Below are 18990 nucleotides of genomic sequence, written 5' to 3'. Positions count from 1 at the left end.
AGCCTGCTTCTCCCTCTGCCTGTGTCTCTGCCTCTCTCCCTCTGTGTGTGTGTGCGTCTCTATGAATAAATAAATAAAATCTTTTAAAAAATCAAGCATAAAAGTAGCCATGATCTTGCTAATTCTTGAAAGTCCAGATTAAATCTGGACTTAAAGTAAAATCCCTTTGCAAGAAAGGAATTCTTATTTCCTAGGTGAAGAGGTTAGTAGGAGCTGTTGATGTGTCATGTCGTTATCTTCAGATCTCTCATTTTATAACTTCACAGCTTTGTACCTTTGGTCTGCCCCTCTCCTCTTTCCTGCAACCTCCAACCTCCATGTTTGTCTATCCAATGGCAAACCATTTCTGCTGCAGCCCCATTCCATGGTAAAGATGATTCCATCCTCCTCTTCAAAGAGACTCCGTTTCCTTGGCCTGGCTAAAGCCTGTGCCTTTCCAGTAAACATTGATATTTCCCTTTTTTATTTTTTTTATTTTTTTTATTTTTTTAAATTTTTTTTTAATTTTTATTTATTTATGATAGTCACACACAGAGAGAGAGAGAGAGGCAGAGACACAGGCAGAGGGAGAAGCAGGCTCCATGTACCGGGAGCCCAACGTGGGATTCGATCCTGGGTCTCCAGGATTGCGCCCTGGGCCAAAGGCAGGCGCTAAACCGCTGCGCCACCCAGGGATCCCGATATTTCCCTTTTTTAGAAGGTCAGGTTGATGGAGGTGTGATTTACATTTAGTAAAGTTGTACATCTGAATTGTAACAACTCTATACACTCCTATGACCACCACCACCACCACTGTAAAGACAATTTCTGTCACCTCTACCAATGTTTCTTGTTGTTTAGTAGTCTCTTTGTTCAGACCCTAGCAATGAGCAACCAGTGACTTGATTTCTGGTCCTGTAGTTTTGCCTTTTCTGGAATTTCTTATAGATGGAATCATACAGTTTATAGCATTTTGAGTCTAGCTTTCTTCACTAAGCACCATGCACTTGGAAGATTTATTCATGTTGTTGCTCCTATAGGTAGTTCTTTCCTTTCTATTGCTGAATAGGGTTCCATTTTATGGATGTACTACAGTTTGCTTACCTTTTTACATTCAGATTGTTTCCAGTTTTTAGTGGTTATTAGTAAAGCCACTATGATTATAGATAATTTCAGGTTTGTCCATTTCGATGTGTGTATATGTAATTCATTCTTTCTTATTGTGGAGTATGTGTTCCATTAGGAAGTTTGTTTATTCATCCACTTGTTGATAGACATTTGTGTTGTTTATAGTTTTTGTCTATTAGAAGGAAACCTACTATGAACATTTGTGTATGAGTCTATTTTTTTAATATTTCATTTATTTATTTGAGAGAGAGAGCATAAGGTGAGGGGCAGAGGGAGAAGCAGACTCCTAACTGAGCAGGGAGCTGACTCCGGGCTCCATCCTGGGACTCCAGGATCATGACCTGAGCCATAGGGAGAGGTTTAACCAATTGAGTAACCCAGGCGCCCCTGTGTATAAGTCTTTGTATAGATATATGCTTTCTCCTCTTGTGGATAAATGCCTAGATCACGTAGCAAACTATTTTCTAAAGTGGTTGTGCCATTTTATATTCCCACCAACAATGTAAGAGGATTCTAGAGGCCTCTCATTCTTACCAGCACTTGGTGGACACCTTTTTTAATTTCAGCTATTGTAATAGGCATGCAGTGGTATCTCACTGTGGTTTTGAATTGTATTTCTCTAATGACTAATGATTCTAACATCTTTCATATCCTTATTTACCATTCAAATATCTTGGATGAAGTATCTTCCTATTTTAGTCCATTCTTACATTGGGTTGTTTTCTTATTATTGCACTTTTTGAGTGTTTTATATATATACTGCATACTAGATCTTTATCAGGTATATATTTTCAAATATTTTCTGAGACTTGTCTTCATTTTCTTAACAGTGCTTTTTGAAGAGGAGCTTTTAATTTTGATACAGTCCAGTTTATCAATTTTTTTGTTTAATGGATCATGCTTTTGGTGTTGTATCTAAGGTATCTTTGCCCAGCCCAAGATCACGAAGATTTTTTTCCTATTTTTTCATCCAAAAGTTTCCTTAATTCTAGATTTTATTTTTTAGTTTTATGATGCTTGTCAAGTTAATTTTGGTTTAGGGTGTCAGGTGTCAAAGGGTGTTAGGGTGTCAAAATTATTTTTTTTTTAAGTTTTTTATTTATTTATGATAGGCAACAGTGAGAGAGAGAGAGGCAGAGACACAGGCAGAGGGAGAAGCAGGCTCCATGCACTGGGAGCCTGACGTGGGACTCGATCCCGGGTCTCCAGGATCGCGCCCTGGGCCAAAGGCAGGCGCCAAACCGCTGCACCACCCAGGGATCCCGGGTGTCAAAATTATTAAGAAAATTTTTTTTGACACATGGATTTCCTATTGTTCCAGCATCATTTGTTGAAAAGACAATCCCTTTGCACCTTTGGCAAAAATCAATTGATCAAATGTGTTTGAGTCTATTTCTGGACTCTTCTGCTTCATTGATCTGTGTCTATCCTTTTATCAATATATATGGTCTTGATGACTAGAGCTCTTTTACAGTAAGTCTTTAAATCAGGTAGTAGGAGTTCTAACTTTTATCTTTCTGAAATTGTTTTGGGTATTCTAATTCCTTTTGTTTTCTTTATACATTTTAGGTTCAGCTTGTCAGTTTCCATTAAAAAAATCTACTGGGATTTTGATTTGGTTTGTGTTGAATTCTATACACAAATTTGAGGAGATTTGACATCTTCACACTATTGAGGCTTCCAGCTACATATGTAGTATACTGCTCCTTTTATATTTAGATCTTTTTTTTAAAAGATTTTATTTATTTATTCACAAGAGACACACACACACACAGAGGCAGAGACACAGGCAGAGGGAGAAGCAGGCTTCATGCAGGGAGCCTGATGTGGGACTTGATCCCGGGACTCCAGGATCACGCCCTGGGCTGAAAGCAGGCTCTAAACTACTGAACCACCCAGGGATCCCCAGAGCCATCCAGGGATCCCCTATATTTAGATCTTGATTTCTTTCATCAGTGTTTTGTATTTTTCAGTGTAGAGATCTTGGACCTGTTTTGTTAGATTTATATCAAAGTATATGATTTTTTGGTGTTAATATAAAGGCATAACATTTCAAATTTCAATTTCTGTTGTTTTAAGAATATATTAATAAAATTGATTCTGTAATATGTTGACCTCTTATCCTGCAACCAGACTAAGATCAATTATTCGTTTTAGTAGCTTTTTGGTAGTGTGTGTGTGTGTGTGTGTGTGTGTGTGTTTTCTTTATAGACAGTCATGTCATCTGCAGATAGTGACATCTTTATTTCTTCTTTTCTGGTTTATATGCCCCCCCTTTTGTATTATTGTACTTGCTAGGGCAACTGGTATGATGATGAACAGAAGTGATGAGAACACACATCCTTGCCTTATTCCAGATCTTAGAGAGAAAACATTTAGTTTTTCACTATTAAAGATGATATAAGCTATAAATTACTTGTGCATAATCTTTGTGAATTTGAAGAAACTTTTTTAAAAATTCCTTTTTAATCTTTAGTTTGCTGAGAATTTTTGTCACAAATGTTAGTTGAATTTTGTCAATTGCTTTTTCTACATGTATTGAGATGATTATATGTTTTTTTCTTTAGTTTCTTGATATGATGAAGTACATTGATTTTCTAATGTTGAACTAATCTTTCAATCCCAAGATTTGCTAATTTTTTTATTTTTAAAAAAGATTAAAAAAAAAAAGATTTTATTTATTCATTCATGAAAGACATAGAGAGGCAGAGACATAGAGGGAGAAGCAGGCTCCATGCAGGAAGCCCGATGTGGGACTCGATCCTAGGATCCCAGGATCATGCCCTAAGCCAAAGGCTGATGCCCAGCCGCTGAGCCACCCAGGCATCCCTCTTGTACTTTTTTTTTTCTTTCTGGTTTTGGTATTAGGATAATGTTGTCTCATAAAATGAATTGGGAAGAATTCTCTCATCTTTTATTGTCTGGAAAACTATAGAATTGATATTATTAAATATCTTATACAATTTGCCAGTGAAACGGAGTCTGTAAGGTTTTTTTAAGGATTTTTTTTTTTTAAATTTATTTGACACAGATAGAGCACAAGTAGGGGGAGCAGCAAAGGGAGAGAGAGAAGCAGGCTCTCCGCTGAACAAGGAGCTTGAGATGGGACTCAATCCCAGGACCCTGGGATCATGACCTGAGCTGAAGGCAAATACTTAACCAACTGAGCCACCTAGTCACACCCTGTGATAAGATTTTTAACTACAAATTCAATTTCTTTAATGGATACAGGACTCTTCAGGTTATTTAATTTTTCTTAAATAAGCTTTGATAATTTTTACCTTTTAAGGATTTGGTCATTCATCTAACTTGTCAAATTTATGGGCATAAAGTTATTAATATACCTTTAATATTCTTTTTAGTTCTGTAGGATCTAGTTCTTGATTGTAATTTCCATCTTCCTCTACTTTTTCTTTTTTTTTAAGATTTTATTTATTTGAGAGAGAGAGTGCACAAGTGGGTGGAGGGGCAGAGGGAGAGGAAGAAGTAGGGTCCCCGCTGAGCAGGGAGCCTGACTCAGGATCCATCCCAAGATCTTGAGATCATGACCTGAGCTGAAGCCAGATGCTTAACTGACTGAGCCACCCAGGTGCCCCTACCATACTTTTATTGATCAGACTAATAGTTCATCAGTTTTACTAATCATCTCAAAGAACTAATTTTTAGTTTCATTGATTTTGTCTATTTTTCTGTTTTTAATTTTCTTGATTTCTGTTTATTATTTCCTTTCTTCTACCTATGTTGAATTTAATTTGCCCTTTTACTAGTATATACTATTTTTATATTTAAAAAACAACTTTATCAAGATAATTTACATATCATAATATTTACTGATTCTCAGGGTATAATAGTTTTTGGTATATTTACAAAGTTATATAGCCATCCATCACTATAATGTAATTAAAGGACATTCTTATCACAAAAAGAAACTGTAACCATTAGCAGGCACTACCCATTCTTTTTTCCCCATCCCATTCTGAAGCAACTACTTTTTATTTTTATTTTTATTTATTTTTAATTTTTTTTATTTTATGATAGTCACAGAGAGAGAGAGAGAGAGAGAGGCAGAGACACAGGCAGAGGGAGAAGCAGGCTCCATGCACCAGGAGCCCGATGTGGGATTCGATCCCGGGTCTCCAGGATCGCACCCTGGGCCAAAGGCAGGCGCCAGACCGCTGCGCCACCCAGGGATCCCCCCATTCTGAAGCAACTACTAATCCACTTCCTGTCTCTGTAGATTTGCCCATTCTGAAAATTTCATGTAAGGTGTATCATAAAGATGTGGTCTTTGTGTCTCATTTTTTTCACTTGGCAAAATATTTCTGAGGTTCATCCATGTTGTAGCATTCATTAATACTTTATTCTTTTTTATTGTTGAATAACATTCCATTTTGTGGATATACCACATTTTGCTTATCTTTGGTGGACATTTGGGTTGTCTTCACTTTTTGGCTCTTGTGAATAATGCTGCTATGAACGTTGGTTTACAAGTATCTGCTTAAGTCCCTGCTTTCATTTCTTTTTTTTTTTTTTCTTTTTTAATTTTTTATTTATTTATGATAGTCACACACAGAGAGAGAGAGGCAGAGACACAGGCAGAGGGAGAAGCAGGCTCCATGCACCGGGAGCCTGATGTGGGATTCAATCCCGGGTCTCCAGGATCGCGCCCTGGGCCAAAGGCAGGCGCCAAACCGCTGTGCCACCCAGGGATCCCCCTGCTTTCATTTCTAGAGGGATGCATACCTACAAGTGGAATTACTGGATCGTATGATAATTCTTTAAGTTTTTAAGATCCACCAAACTGTTTTCCTAAATTTTTTTTTTACATGTTAAGAACCTCATATATGCAAGGCACTGTGCAAAGAATTTTTGAATATTCATTTATTCTATTGAACATTCAAATGCTTAATTGTTTATTGAACACCTCTTGAGTACTGAACCCTGGGTATACCATGATGAATCAAATATAATCTCTGCCCTCCTGCAATTTACAGTCTCATTGGCAGAGATACTCATGCAAATTAATTTTACATTGTAATGGTAATAAATGCTGGAAATGAGAATTATGGGGACAATGACAGCCTATAAAAGGAATTTAATTTCATTGGGGAAGTCGGGGAAGGCTTCTCTCTGCGGTGACAAAATCCAAGTAGGAGTGAATTAAGTGAGGCAGTGAGAGCAATTCTTTCATGCAGAGGGAGCAGTGGGCCTTTCATTGCCATGATGGAAGGAAGTGTGCATTTATAAAGCTCTCTAAGACCTTTTGAACTCTTGTTGGAGCAAAGAAGAAAGGGAAGGTCATAGTAAAAGAGGTAAGGGATGGATATTACAGGGAATATATATTCTGCTATTTAACTTCACAGCAGTTTTTTATTTTAAAAAAATTCTTAGTGTGTGCACCTGCACACACACATACACACACGCGTGGGCACATGCACGCACACCTGAGCAGACTGGGAGGGAGAGAGAATCTTAAGCAGGTCAGTGTAGAGCTCACATAGAGCTCAATCTCAAAACCCTGAGATCATGACCTGAGCCAAAATCAAGAGTCAGATCCTTAACAGACTGAACCACCCATGTGCCCCTTCACAGCAGTTATTTGTTTGTTTGAAGAATATATTTATTTCTTGAGATAAATTTATAGACATTTAGTTGGTTGGTTGTTTTTCAACCAGAAAATTAAAACTATATGATATAAAAATATTTTCCTTTATTCCTTAACTGCCAGGAAACAAAGACAAATTTAGTTTTCCACAAAGGTAATGAATTAATCCCAACTACCTAGTAACATCCAGGCCTTTTAAGTGGCCTCTGTCAAGCTTTTACTTTTAATTCGCTATTTTAGTATATGTTCAAAATAAATTTTATGAAATGCTGTTAATGTATTAAGTATATACAATGAAATAAAGATCTACATAACTATGATAAAAGCTATTAGTACCACTATAAAAATATTACAGGCAACATGATCTAAAAAATTATTTATTTATTTATTTTTAATATTTTATTTATTTATTCATGAGAGACATACAGAGAGGGCAGCCCAGGTGTCTCAATGGTTTAGCGTGGCCTTCCACCCAGGCCCTGATCCTAGAGACCCGGGATCAGGTCCCATGTCGGGCTCCCTGTATGGAGCCTGCTTCTCCCTCTGCAAATGTCTCTATCTCTGTCTCTGTCTCTCTCTCTCTCTGTGTCTCTCATGAATATTCTAGGAATCGAGAACCATTTTATATTTTGGATATCTTTTTTAATAATTTTTTTAGAATTCTGGCATAAAAGTAACAGATAATAGAAAATTGGGGGAGGAGAATTAACCTTTATTTTTATTTTCTAAAGATTTTATTTATTTATGGAGACACAGAGAGAGAGAGAGAGAGAGAGACGCAGAGAGACAGGCAGAGGGAGACGCAGGCTCTATGCAGGAAGCTGGATATGGGACTCAATTCTGGATCCCCAGGATCACACCCTGGGCTGAAGGAGGCGCTAAACCACTAAGCCACCGGGGCTGCCCTATTTTTATTTTTTTAATATTTTTTTCTGAATTTATTTATTTATTTATTCATGAGAGACACAGAGGGATAGAGAGGCAGAGACACAGGCAGAGGGAGGAGCAGGCTCCCTATAGGGAGCCTGATGATCCTGGGACTCCAGGATCACACCCTGGGCTGAAAGCAGAAGCTCAACCACTGAGCCATCCAGTCGTCCCAGGGAGTTAACTTTTAAATTGAAGTTCCAAATACTTTATAAATGTAACAATAATTCATAAAGTCAAATAAAATCATAGCACAGCAGTTTTTTAAACTGAAGTGAATTCACATAACAAAATTAATAACTTTAAACAATTCAATGCAATTTAGTACATTCACAATGTTGTGTGACTACTACCTCTGTCTAGTTCCAGGGCATTTTCATCAGTCTAAAAGGAAACCTGTACCCATTAAGCAGTCACTATCCATTATCCTTATCCCTGGCAACCACCAATCTTTCTATCACTATGGAGTTATCTATTCTGGATATGTCATATAAATGGAATCATATAATCTGTGGTCTCTTGCGTCTGGCTTCTTTCACTTAGCATGAAGTTTCCAAAGTTCATTCATGTGATGGTGTATATCAGAGCCTCATTTCTCTTTTTGCTGAATAATATTCCATTTTATATATATATATACCACAATTTATCCATTCATCCATTGATGAGTACTGGGCTGTTTCCACCTTTTGGCTATTGTGATTAGTGCTGCTATGAACATTCATGTGCAAGGATTTGTTTGAGTATCTGTTCTGCAGTTCTCTTGGGTCTATACCTAGGAGTTGAATTGAAGGGTCATCTGTTAATTCTGTTTAAATTTTTGAAGAACTGCCAAGCTTTTGTCTACACTAGCTGTACCATTTTACATTCCCACCAGCCATGTATTAGGGTTCCAATTTTCCACATTCTTGCCAAGACTGTTATTGTCTGTTTTTTTTTATTGTAGCCTTTCTAGTGAGTGTGACATAATCTCTTATTGTGGTTTTGATGTGCATTGTGCATTTCCCTAATATCGTGATGTTAATCATCACCTTCATTGGCTTATTTGCCACCTGTCTTCTTTGAAAAAAATATCTATTCATGTCCTTTATCTATTTTTTAATTGGGTTGTCTTTTTGTTATTGACTTGTAATAGTTCTTTATATACTGAAGTGCAAATCCTTAGATATATGATTTACAAATGTTTTCACTCACTCTGTGGGTTTTCTTTTCACATTTTTGAGAGTATACTTTCATGAATTTGCATGTCATCCTTGCGCAGGGGCCATGCTAATCTTCTCTGTATCGTTCCAATTTTAGTATATGTGCTGCTGAAGCGAGCACTTGAGAGTATACTTTCATGTACAGAAGTTTTTAATTTTGCTAAAGTCCAAACTATCTTTTTGTTTTGTTTTGGTGTCATATCTAGTGATTTCCTAACCAAGATCATGAAGATTTACTCCTAGGCTTTCTTCTATGAGTTTTATAGGTTTGGTTTTTACATTTATGTGTTTGATTTATTTTGAGCTAACATTTGTATATTGACTCAAAATATGCGTGAGGTAGGAGTCCACCTTTAATCTTTTGCATGTGGATATCAGTTGTCTGAGCACCATTAATTGAGGAGAATATTTTTTCCTCATTGAATTGTCTTGACATTTTCATTGAAAATCAATTGACTGTATATGTGAAGGTTTATTTCTGTCTTCTGAATTCTATTCCATTAAGCTACACGTGTAAATTTGTGCTAATACCACAGTCTTAATTACTATAGTTTTATAGTAAGGTTTGAAGTCCAGAAATTCCAACTTTGTTCTTTTGTAAGATTCTTTTGGCTTTTCGGAGTCCCTTCTATATCCATATGCATTTGAAAGTTGGCTTGTCAATTTCTTCAAAAGAAGCTTGGATTTTGATAGCAATTGCATTAAATTTGTAGATCACTCTGGTAAATATCTCCAACTTGGCAATATTAAAACTTCTAATCCATGAATGGATTAGTATCTTCTTTTTTTTTTTTTTTAGAGATTTTTTTTTTTAATTTTTATTTATTTATGATAGGCACACAGTGAGAGAGAGAGAGGCAGAGACACAGGCAGAGGGAGAAGCAGGCTCCATGCACCGGGAGCCCGACGTGGGACTCGATCCCGGGTCCCCAGGATCGCGCCCTGGGCCAAAGGCAGGCGCCAAACCGCTGCACCACCCAGGGATCCCGATTAGTATCTTCTTGACTATTTTTGCATATATAATTATTTGCCTGATGTTTTCTTTTGATGTCTTGATCTGGTTTAGTATTAGTTTAATATTGGGCAAATGGAGTGATTCGAAAGTGTTTCCTCCTCCTCTGTTTTTTTGGGGGAGAGTTTATGAAGAATTGAGGTTAATTCTTCTTTAAATCTTTGGTGAATTCACCAATGAAGTCATCTGACCCTGGGCTTTTCTTTGTGGAAGTTTTAATTTTTTCTATATATATTTATTTATTGAGAAGTTTTTAAAATTATTAATTCAATCTCTTTACTCATTGGACATCTTTTCAAATTTTCTATTCTTTTCATATCCATTTTGGTAGTTTGTGTCTTTCTAGCTGTTTATCCATTTCATCTAGATTACCTAATTTGTTGGTATACTATTGTTACTATGTTCTCTTATGATCATTTTTATTTCTGTAAGGTTGGTATTAATGTCTCTTATTTATTCATGATTTAGTAATTTGCTCTGCATGTGGCAAAAAAATCTTTTCTATTATCTTAACAATAGATATATTTTAAAAGTAATCTCTATGCCCAATGTGGGGCTTGAACTCATGACCCAGAGATCAAGAGTCTCATGCTCTACTGACTGAACCAGCCAGATGCCCCTTACTTTAAGAATATTTTAAAATCAAGACATTTTTTTTCAGTGTAAAATACATTTAAAATGAGAATAGACATAATACATGCAATACCATAAAATTGCATCCATTTTGTTAAAGTGTACAAAATTCTTACACTCAAAAAGTTAAGAATTATGTGATTTTTCTTGTGTACCTCCTACTAATCTTCAAACTTTTTCTTAGCAATGCATTCTCATATCAACCAGAGGCTTATGGGTCTTTCTCATCTCTGCCTCCAATGTTATGTCAACATCAAGTCATCACTCAAAGATGATTTCATAATACAAGACCAGAGGTTTCAAGGGACAAAGATTTATAATGTAGTCGGTGTTATAATGCAGTAAGTTGACTATCTTGAACATAAAGAATGACTGTGGTCCAGAGATGTTCTTGGGGGAGATGGGTCTCTCTAAATGGTTTTCCTTTCTTCAAGTGGAGACTTTCATCATTTAAAAAAAAAAAAAAAAAAAAAAAAGTAGCCATCTAAGATTAGGCAAGGCTGCCACCTAGTGGACCAAATATGAACATTTCTTGGGGAATTTTTCAATCTCAGCCTGACTTAATTAGACTTATTAATTATTCATGAATTTATATATTCAACAAACATGAAGTGCTCACACACCAGACACAAAGCTAAGCACTGGAATACTAAAATCAGACAGGCAGAGTTATTGCCCTATAGGCACACACAGACCAGTAGAAGGGACAGATGACTAAATGAATAAATAAATTGCAAAGCAGCAAGTGCCGTAAGTGACTTACTCCCAACACTCTGGTTCACCTTTAACTTTAAAGGAATTGGAACCTCAGTCTAGACATAGCAAATCCAAGTTCTTCGTTGCTTGTAGTTGATGACTGTAAAAAGTGAGGGGGGCTAGTGGGGGAAGGAACAGAGGAAGGAAGCAAACCAAAAGTAACAATGGCTTTTACATTGATTTTCACTCAAGTCTTTCAGAGATACTATAAAGCTGTTTAGATGTTGACTTTTCCAAGTTTCTAAAACTGGCATTTACAACACTTTAAGGCTACAGATTTTATGTTTTTGGGATTGTACACTATGCATACATATTTGAAGTCCAGCAGCAAACTATCTAAGGAAGAGAAGCACAGAAATTGTGCATTCACAAGCTAGTGTTAAATGCGGTAGCAAAGTGGTTTAAAGCAAGAGTTTTTGAATGAGGTGGTCCTGGGTGTGTGTCCCGAGTCAGCAGATTACCCAGGAGGGCTATTAAAGCAGCTTCCCTGACCAAATGGCAAGAGCAGTAGTGCCTTCTTCATTTGGTTGTGGTGCTGAGTATGACAGAAAAGGTACAGATATCATTCAGTAAGTGCTGAGCAGAGTGAAGGTCCAATAAGCATGAGCATTTATTATTCTTGTGAAGACATCATGTGGATTGCTTCGGGAAAGACAGTCCCTAACACAGACTTCTTCCCTTATGTGGCAGTCTCTCATAATAAACACTGTTTGGGCTAGGTCTCCCTGCAACTGTATGGCTAGAGGTGAGGCACTCTATGCCCACCTGCTTTTTGTTCTCCCCCCTGGAAAATTCACCTCTCTAGACCAATAAGCTGGGCATCTGCTATAATTTAGCCATTGCCAGCTGCTAGGAAGACAAAATAGAACACAGAACATTGTTCTTAGAACTGTTTTAACAGTAAGGTGTGGGCAAAGGAATAAGTAGGCATGTTCTTAGATGTTGTAGTTACAAAAGTAAGGGTCAATCGTCAAAGGAATTTCATTTAGGGCAATTAGCTGTTCTGAAATTAGTAATTCAACATAACCAATTCATTTCCACTAGATATGGCCTCTGGTCGAAAAGGGGAAAATGAATTTGACTTCTGAATTTTTAATAGCTAAAAAGATCTTTACATGTAATTACAACTTTCTGATTCTATTTACACAACTAGACATCAACAAATGCATTAACATACCACGAACCAGCAGCATTGGCATCCTCTTTGAGCTTTTTAGCAATGCAGAATCCCAGTCCTCACCCCTCACCTTCTGCATACGAATCTACATCTTACCAAGATCCCCAGATAATTTTGTACACTTTAAAGTTTGAGGGAGCCTGGGGGGCTCAGTTGAGCATCTGCCTTCAGCTCAGGGCGTGATCCTGAGGTCCTGGGATGGGGTCCTGCATCGGGCTCCCGGCAGGGAGCCTGCTTCTCCCTCTGCCTATGTCTCTGCTTCTCTCTGTGTGTCTCTCATAAATAAATAAATAAATAAATAAATAAATAAATAAATAAATAAATAAATAAAATCTTTTTAAAAAAGTGTGAGAAGCTCTGATACAAGTTAGTGCGCTAGCATCCTGCAGCAGCACACGCGGAACACTAGGGGGACCCGTTTCTTCATATTTCCTACAGCTAGAAGGGTGAATTAATCGCCCCTGTAAATGGTTTCTGCAACTTTTTTCCTCCCCATTGGAAGAACATTTTGTTCTTTAAATGAAGATAAAACAAAGATGATACAACAAATGTTATGTATGATATACAAGTTGTATCTGATGAATAACTATGGAGTTGACATATTTTAAAACTTTTCTAGTAAAGTCTAAAGTGCTTTAGAAACACTTAAAACAATTATTGTTCTAAAAGTCCAGACAAATATTTGAAAATAATATGACACTATTTTGTACTATAGGTTGGAGTGGAGTTAAAATAAAAATGAGTAAGTGGAAAAACTAAAAACAAAAACAAAACAGAAAACCTAAAAAACTAAAAACTAAAAAAAAAAAAAAAAAGGAAAAACTTTTGCTTTAAATTGTGTGCGTGCGTGTGTGTTTGGTATAATTTATTACAAGAAGTACACTCATTAAATGTGAAAAAATATAAAAACAAGGATGGCGTCATTTTATAATGACATAAATAAACTAGGATGAACCTTTAACCTATTAAACTTCATCATCAAAGACATCTAGTCAAGGTCACCGGTAAAAATGAACTTCCTGCTTCTTTCCTTTAGAATAAACAAAGAAATCTATAAATTGAGAGTTCAGGCTTACCAGCTACAGGGAGGGAACTCTAAGGCGAGGCTAAGTGACCAAATAGATTATAATAGCTGCTTGCCCTGCACCCCCAGGCCACACAGCATATGGCCATGGGCCATGCTCCCCTGGCTTCAGTCTTCACCCAGTGAGAGCTGCCCAATCTTTCTTAGGGAGGCTGAAACACCGTAGTAGCTCCTTGAGGTACTTTTGTCTCCTCTACTTCAGATTTTAGGAGCAGGCTTCTTGGGGAGAGGTTCCCAGCTTGTGTTGGGCCTGAGTGCACCTAGAGAATTACGAGAATCTTGTTTATCACATTAGTTTAGTAGCTCTTGCCCCTCTTTGGTTAGCATGGATATTCATCTCCTTAGTTACTGTGGTAAGGGGCTCAGGACTGTCGATTCATGAAGCAATCTGAGAGAGAAATGAGAAAATCAGAAAAGTTCATTAAGCCTGAAACCTCTGTAACCTTATCGATGAGGAAATGATTATCAAGGAATCCAGTATTGGTGATAATGTGTAGAAGTGGGTTCTCTCTGTCACCATCGTTGGGGTTGTGTTTTGGCACAGTGTTTCAGAGTGCAGCTTGCCAGGGTTTGCCAGGATAAAAGAAAAAGACACACTTTTTCACTCAAAGCCATATACTAAGTTAGAAATGGTGTTCTAATACTAGAAGCCTGACACATTGGCTTACAAATGCAGAGAGCAGGCAAGTGCCCCGAATTATTTTTATTTTCCTGTGTGCCTGCCACCCAGATCTATGCTGTTTCTTCTCATTATATAGATAAAACCAAAGAGAGCAGAATTTTGGTTCCTGGAGCCAATGAACTGTCACTGCAAGATTTCAAAATGTTCTTCAGATTATTTCCCTTAGAAATACCAAATTGCACCAAAAGCAAGCCCAGGAGAATGGGACTGATGGTTTTTAACAGTTAAAATGGCCAATGTTTTTAAAAAAGAATTGTGAAATAAAGGCTTTTCCAGCTGAACTGAGTAACCCCCTCAGCTAGCTGACCCCATCCCTCCACCCTCCACTGTCTCCAGCCTGCTGAGGATGCATGTGGCACAGGGTTGGAACCAGAACCCGGACAGGGTGTCCTGGTCTTTGTTCAATGCCCTCCTCTGACAGCTCCTCCACAGCCTGAACCTTTTCCAGCCTCCCCCTCCCCCTCCAACCCCAGCTCTGGCTGGGTGAGAAAGGTGTATTAGGTGTCATGGCCAGAAATAGAATTCAGTGTTCCAAGTCTTATAACACAAAAGAAAACCAATGAGGCTGTTTTGGGTTCCCAAGTACACTACAGACTAATGAGCTAAGTTTCAATAGAGATGAAAAAAAAGCTGTTTAGACACTTGCACTGAACCATAAGGAATGTCCCAACCATGCTGCCACCAACCCTTTGAGCTGGTCTGAATCCTAGGTGAGTGGCTATCCACATTTAATTGTCATCGAGAGGATAGCAGATCTCAGGCTCTCTGGCAGACTAAAGAAAATCTGTTTGGATGAGTGAAATATCCCCCCTCCTGATAGTCAATGATTCCCTTATAGATTTCTTTTGAAAGCTTGCAAGTGGGATAGTGGCTCATTTTATCTTATCTTCCCCGTACCCTATTCAATATAAGATAAAAAGGTGCACCTTTATAAAACACTCCTAATTTGCTACTAGTATTTCTTTTTTATTTCTTTTAAAGAGTTTTATTTATTCATGAGAGACACAGAGAGAGAGAGAGAGAGGCAGAGACATAGGTAGAGGGAGAAGCCCGGAGCCACAGGGAGCCTGATTGGGACTCGATTCCAGGACCCCAGGATAACGCCCGGAGTGTGAAGGCAGACACTCAACAGCTGAGCCACCTAGGTGTCCCTGCTACAGGTATTTCTTAAAGATAGAAAATAACTGGCATTTGTTGAATGCTGACAACATGCTGGACCAGGGCTAACTTCTTCAACTAAATAAACACAAGTCTCCCAGCGAGAGTTCTAAAGCATCTTGAGGAAGGTGGGTGTTCAGGTGGTGCCTGTTGGGGCTTGTTATAGTCGTCTCACTGCACACCTTGTCTTAGGTGGCCTAGAGGATGCCTGCAGATCCTTGCTGCTTCAGGCAACAAACCCCTGGAGAAACATTTGGAAAAGACTGTATCTGTGTTCTGAAAGCCTCGTGACACCTCTGCTAAGGTCAAGAAAGCAGTAGCACCAGACCTTGGAGAAGGGCTGTCCAAGGCTTGCTGCAGGTCCAGGAGAAAATGATGGAGCTGTCTTTGAAGAAATGCTGCCAGTGACCATGGTGGCTCAGAGATTAGCAGCCAGTGTGTGGACACATGTGGACAACAATTACCAGACCAGGGGCACCTGGGTGGCTCAGTCAGTTAAGCATCTGACTCTTGATCTCAGCTCAGGTCTTGACCTCAGGGTTTGTGAGCTCAAGCCCCATGTTGGGCTCCATGCTGGGCTTGGAGCCATTTTAAAACAAAAACAAAAAAAAAGATCAGACCAATAAGCCATTTGGGAAACTTGGGCTCTGAATTGAGAAAGATCTAAAAGTATCCTAATTTATTTTTATTACATCTTTCTTTTTATGTATGTTTAAGAGTGGCATGCTAAAAGCCTGTATCTAAATAGATCTAATAAGGATTTATATTGAAATATAAAATAAAACATTTGAAGTGATGAGAAAGCTCTATGTCATACTTTAATTGGCAGTGTTTTCTCTTAGTGGCTCATAAAAGAGCAGTACATCTTAAAACTGACATTTTAGACTTGTTAAAATATGGGATTTAAAAAATATTTTTTTTTTCTAATTTGAGAGAGAGAGAGAAAGTACAAGCGTGCAAGGGGAGGGGAGGGAGGCAAGAACAGGGGGAGAGGGAAAGAATCTTAAGCAGACTCCCCACTGAGTGCAGAGCCAGACCCGTCTCAATTTCCTGCCGTGACCTGAGCCAAAGCAAGTTACTTAACTGACTGAGCCACCCAAGTGCCCCTAGAATATTTTTAGTTTAATTTTACAGATGAAGAATTGAGGCACAGGAAGGTGAAACAAATTGCTCAAATTTGCACAGCTAATTGGGATAGGATGCAAACAAAACAGTCGGCTCTAGGATCTGTACCCGGAACTCCCAAGGTATGTGCTCATTATCCACCTTGGCCCAGTTCTGTGATTTTGGCTGGCCTCCTCCAGCCTGGCTTGCCTTTGTTCCTTTCGTCTTTTGGTTTGAATCAGCCATGGTCAGTTTCTTTTGCTGATGACTACTTCTTTGGAAGATCATCTATAGATGTCACCATAAAGTGACCATGCCCAGGAGGGATGTTCAATTTGTTGAGAATGAAGAGGCCCTGTGGGCATAAAGAGTAAGAACCTAAATGGGCTCCTTCACTTTTATCTTTTCTTCTTCAAGTTCTGCGGTCTTGGTGATATCATTAGGCCTTCCATATTTCCCACTAAAACTTGTGACTTTCTGTACATATCCTTCATGTGATGGATACCATTTCCTCAATCAAATGACTGCTATGGGATAGTTGCAAAATTTTGCACACCCGGACTGGATTATTTGCCTTTAGAACACTTCCAGTTTTCTTCTATGGTAATTTAGACACTTGTAAGTTTATTGTTTATAATTATTTGTTTCATATCTGCCCTTCCCATTATGCTAGGTTCATGGGGATAGGGATCAGGGCTGTTTTATGCCTGGTCTTAGGTAAGTGCTCAGAAACCATCTTACTAACCTAATTTTTAGAGCCCCAGGTGTGATTATATATTGTTAGTTTACAAATGAGGGAGCTGGCTGAGTTCTGGCGAGGTGATGCACCTTGTTCTGGTTACAGAGGGGAAGGGGCGTCTGTGCGGGACGAGATTACATCACTCCTGGTTCCTCCTTCAGTCCTCCGGCCTCGTCTCTGTCTGGGTCCCATTGTATATATCCTTCCTGAATATTCTATAGAGGAGAAGTCATGCCAGTTTATCATGCCTAAACAAATGTGTTTATAAATGGTAATTTGCTGTGGTTCAGCCATGGGTTAGAAGATGGGCTAGAAGGAAGCTAAACAATGGATGAAGGTCAAGGTTGAAGCCAGCCATCCTGGGAGAGGAGAAGCAGCCACGGAATGGGGCAGTGGCCTGTGTTTCAGGACGAAGCGACCACCGAGAGTGGCTTAACCGGGGAGGCTGGTGTGTCTCTTGGCCTCGTTCCCCAGACCTACCTGTATGCACTCTTCCCTCCGCAGAGACAGCTCTGCCTGGGCTGTTACTGGACGGAGCCAGCGCTCACCGAGACACCTCTGAAGGTCTAAGCAGCCCTTGGGGCAGGTGGAGTCTGGAGTCCGGTCATGCATGGTCCCGCAGGCTCCCTTGCCCAGGCCCTGCCCTAGGACCCCCATCCCCAGGCACATGTGCCCCAGCACGCCAGGCCCAGGCTGGCGGCCGCGGGGAGCCTGGCTCACCCACCCCCGGCTCTGGAAGGCAGCCGCTGCCAAATCCTTCCAGGGAAGCTGGGGAGGCAGCACCGAAGGTAAACTGTGCTTTGTCTCAGAGAAGGTGGAGGAGGTCCATGACGTCCTGCTGTGATTCCAATTCATACCGAAATAGAGGGAAAGAAAGAAATGGATAAGCTCTTCTCTTCCACTTGGGAACCTTTGGGAGAACTGATTAGTCCAGTCCCATGAAGATATTGGACTGGCCCTCAACTGGAGGCTTGGGGAGACCAGGCCTCGGCGATGCTTGGGACAGAAACTGCAGGAGGCTTGTCAGGGAGGTTGCTTGCTCCACCTGCAATCAGCCCATTGCTGTCCCCTTCTTACAGCCAGCCTAGGGAGGCATCCAGACACTCCCCTCCCCCCTGTCGCGTGGGCGTGCCCAGGAAAATGCCAGCCTGATCAAACCACAGGTCCTGTTTCTCAAAGAGGACAGGAGCTTACAGCAGCTAGCTGAGGACACCAATCGCATGCATGGGAAATATTAACCAATGGAAATGAGCGAAAGTGGGAAGTAACCCTCTCAACCAGGCAGGAGCAGCCTAGGGCGAAGGCAAGAATCCTTGCTAAGTGTTATAAAAGATCCTCCAAAGGGCTGAAGCTCACCTTCAGCTGCTTTAAAAAAAAAAAAAAAAATTTTGTTTGTTTATTTGAGAGAGAGAGAGAGAAAGAGCGAGAGTGAGCGCACACGGAATAGTGGGAGAGGGGCAGAGGAGAGGGAGACGCAGACCCCCCGCTGAGCTCACAGCCCAAAGAAGAGGCTCCATCCCAGGACCCTGAGATCATGACCTGAGCCAAAGGCGGACACTTAAACTGACTGAGCCACCCAGGTGCCCCTCACCTTCAGCTTTTGATGGATTCGCCCTTTACCATGCCGGGAAGCCAGTTTTTCTCACTTTCCAGGGATAATACGAACAGCTTCTAAGGGTGAGATTTTTGTGGGTAAGAATCCATCATACTATTAGGGCACAAAATATAAATTAGGGAGTAGAACGCATTATTTGAGAGATAGAAGAGGAAATGTCAAGGAAGTTGGGCTGGTGGTGCCGCCTCCCAC

General features: G+C 39.5%; 1 non-coding gene across 1 annotated transcript; it reads right to left on the bottom strand.

Moving 5' to 3' along the window:
- Positions 1–8852: 8852 nt before the first annotated feature.
- On the bottom strand, positions 8853–8959 carry LOC144300697 (U6 spliceosomal RNA). Its single transcript, XR_013367501.1, has one exon. It is a non-coding gene; the product is annotated as a U6 spliceosomal RNA (small nuclear RNA).
- Positions 8960–18990: the final 10031 nt, after the last annotated feature.

This window comes from Canis aureus, chromosome 28, assembly GCF_053574225.1.
Source record: "Canis aureus isolate CA01 chromosome 28, VMU_Caureus_v.1.0, whole genome shotgun sequence".
NCBI classification, from domain to species: Eukaryota; Metazoa; Chordata; class Mammalia; order Carnivora; family Canidae; genus Canis; species Canis aureus.
Note: the sequence above shows the minus strand (reverse complement) of the source record. Positions and strands in the feature narration are given on the sequence as shown.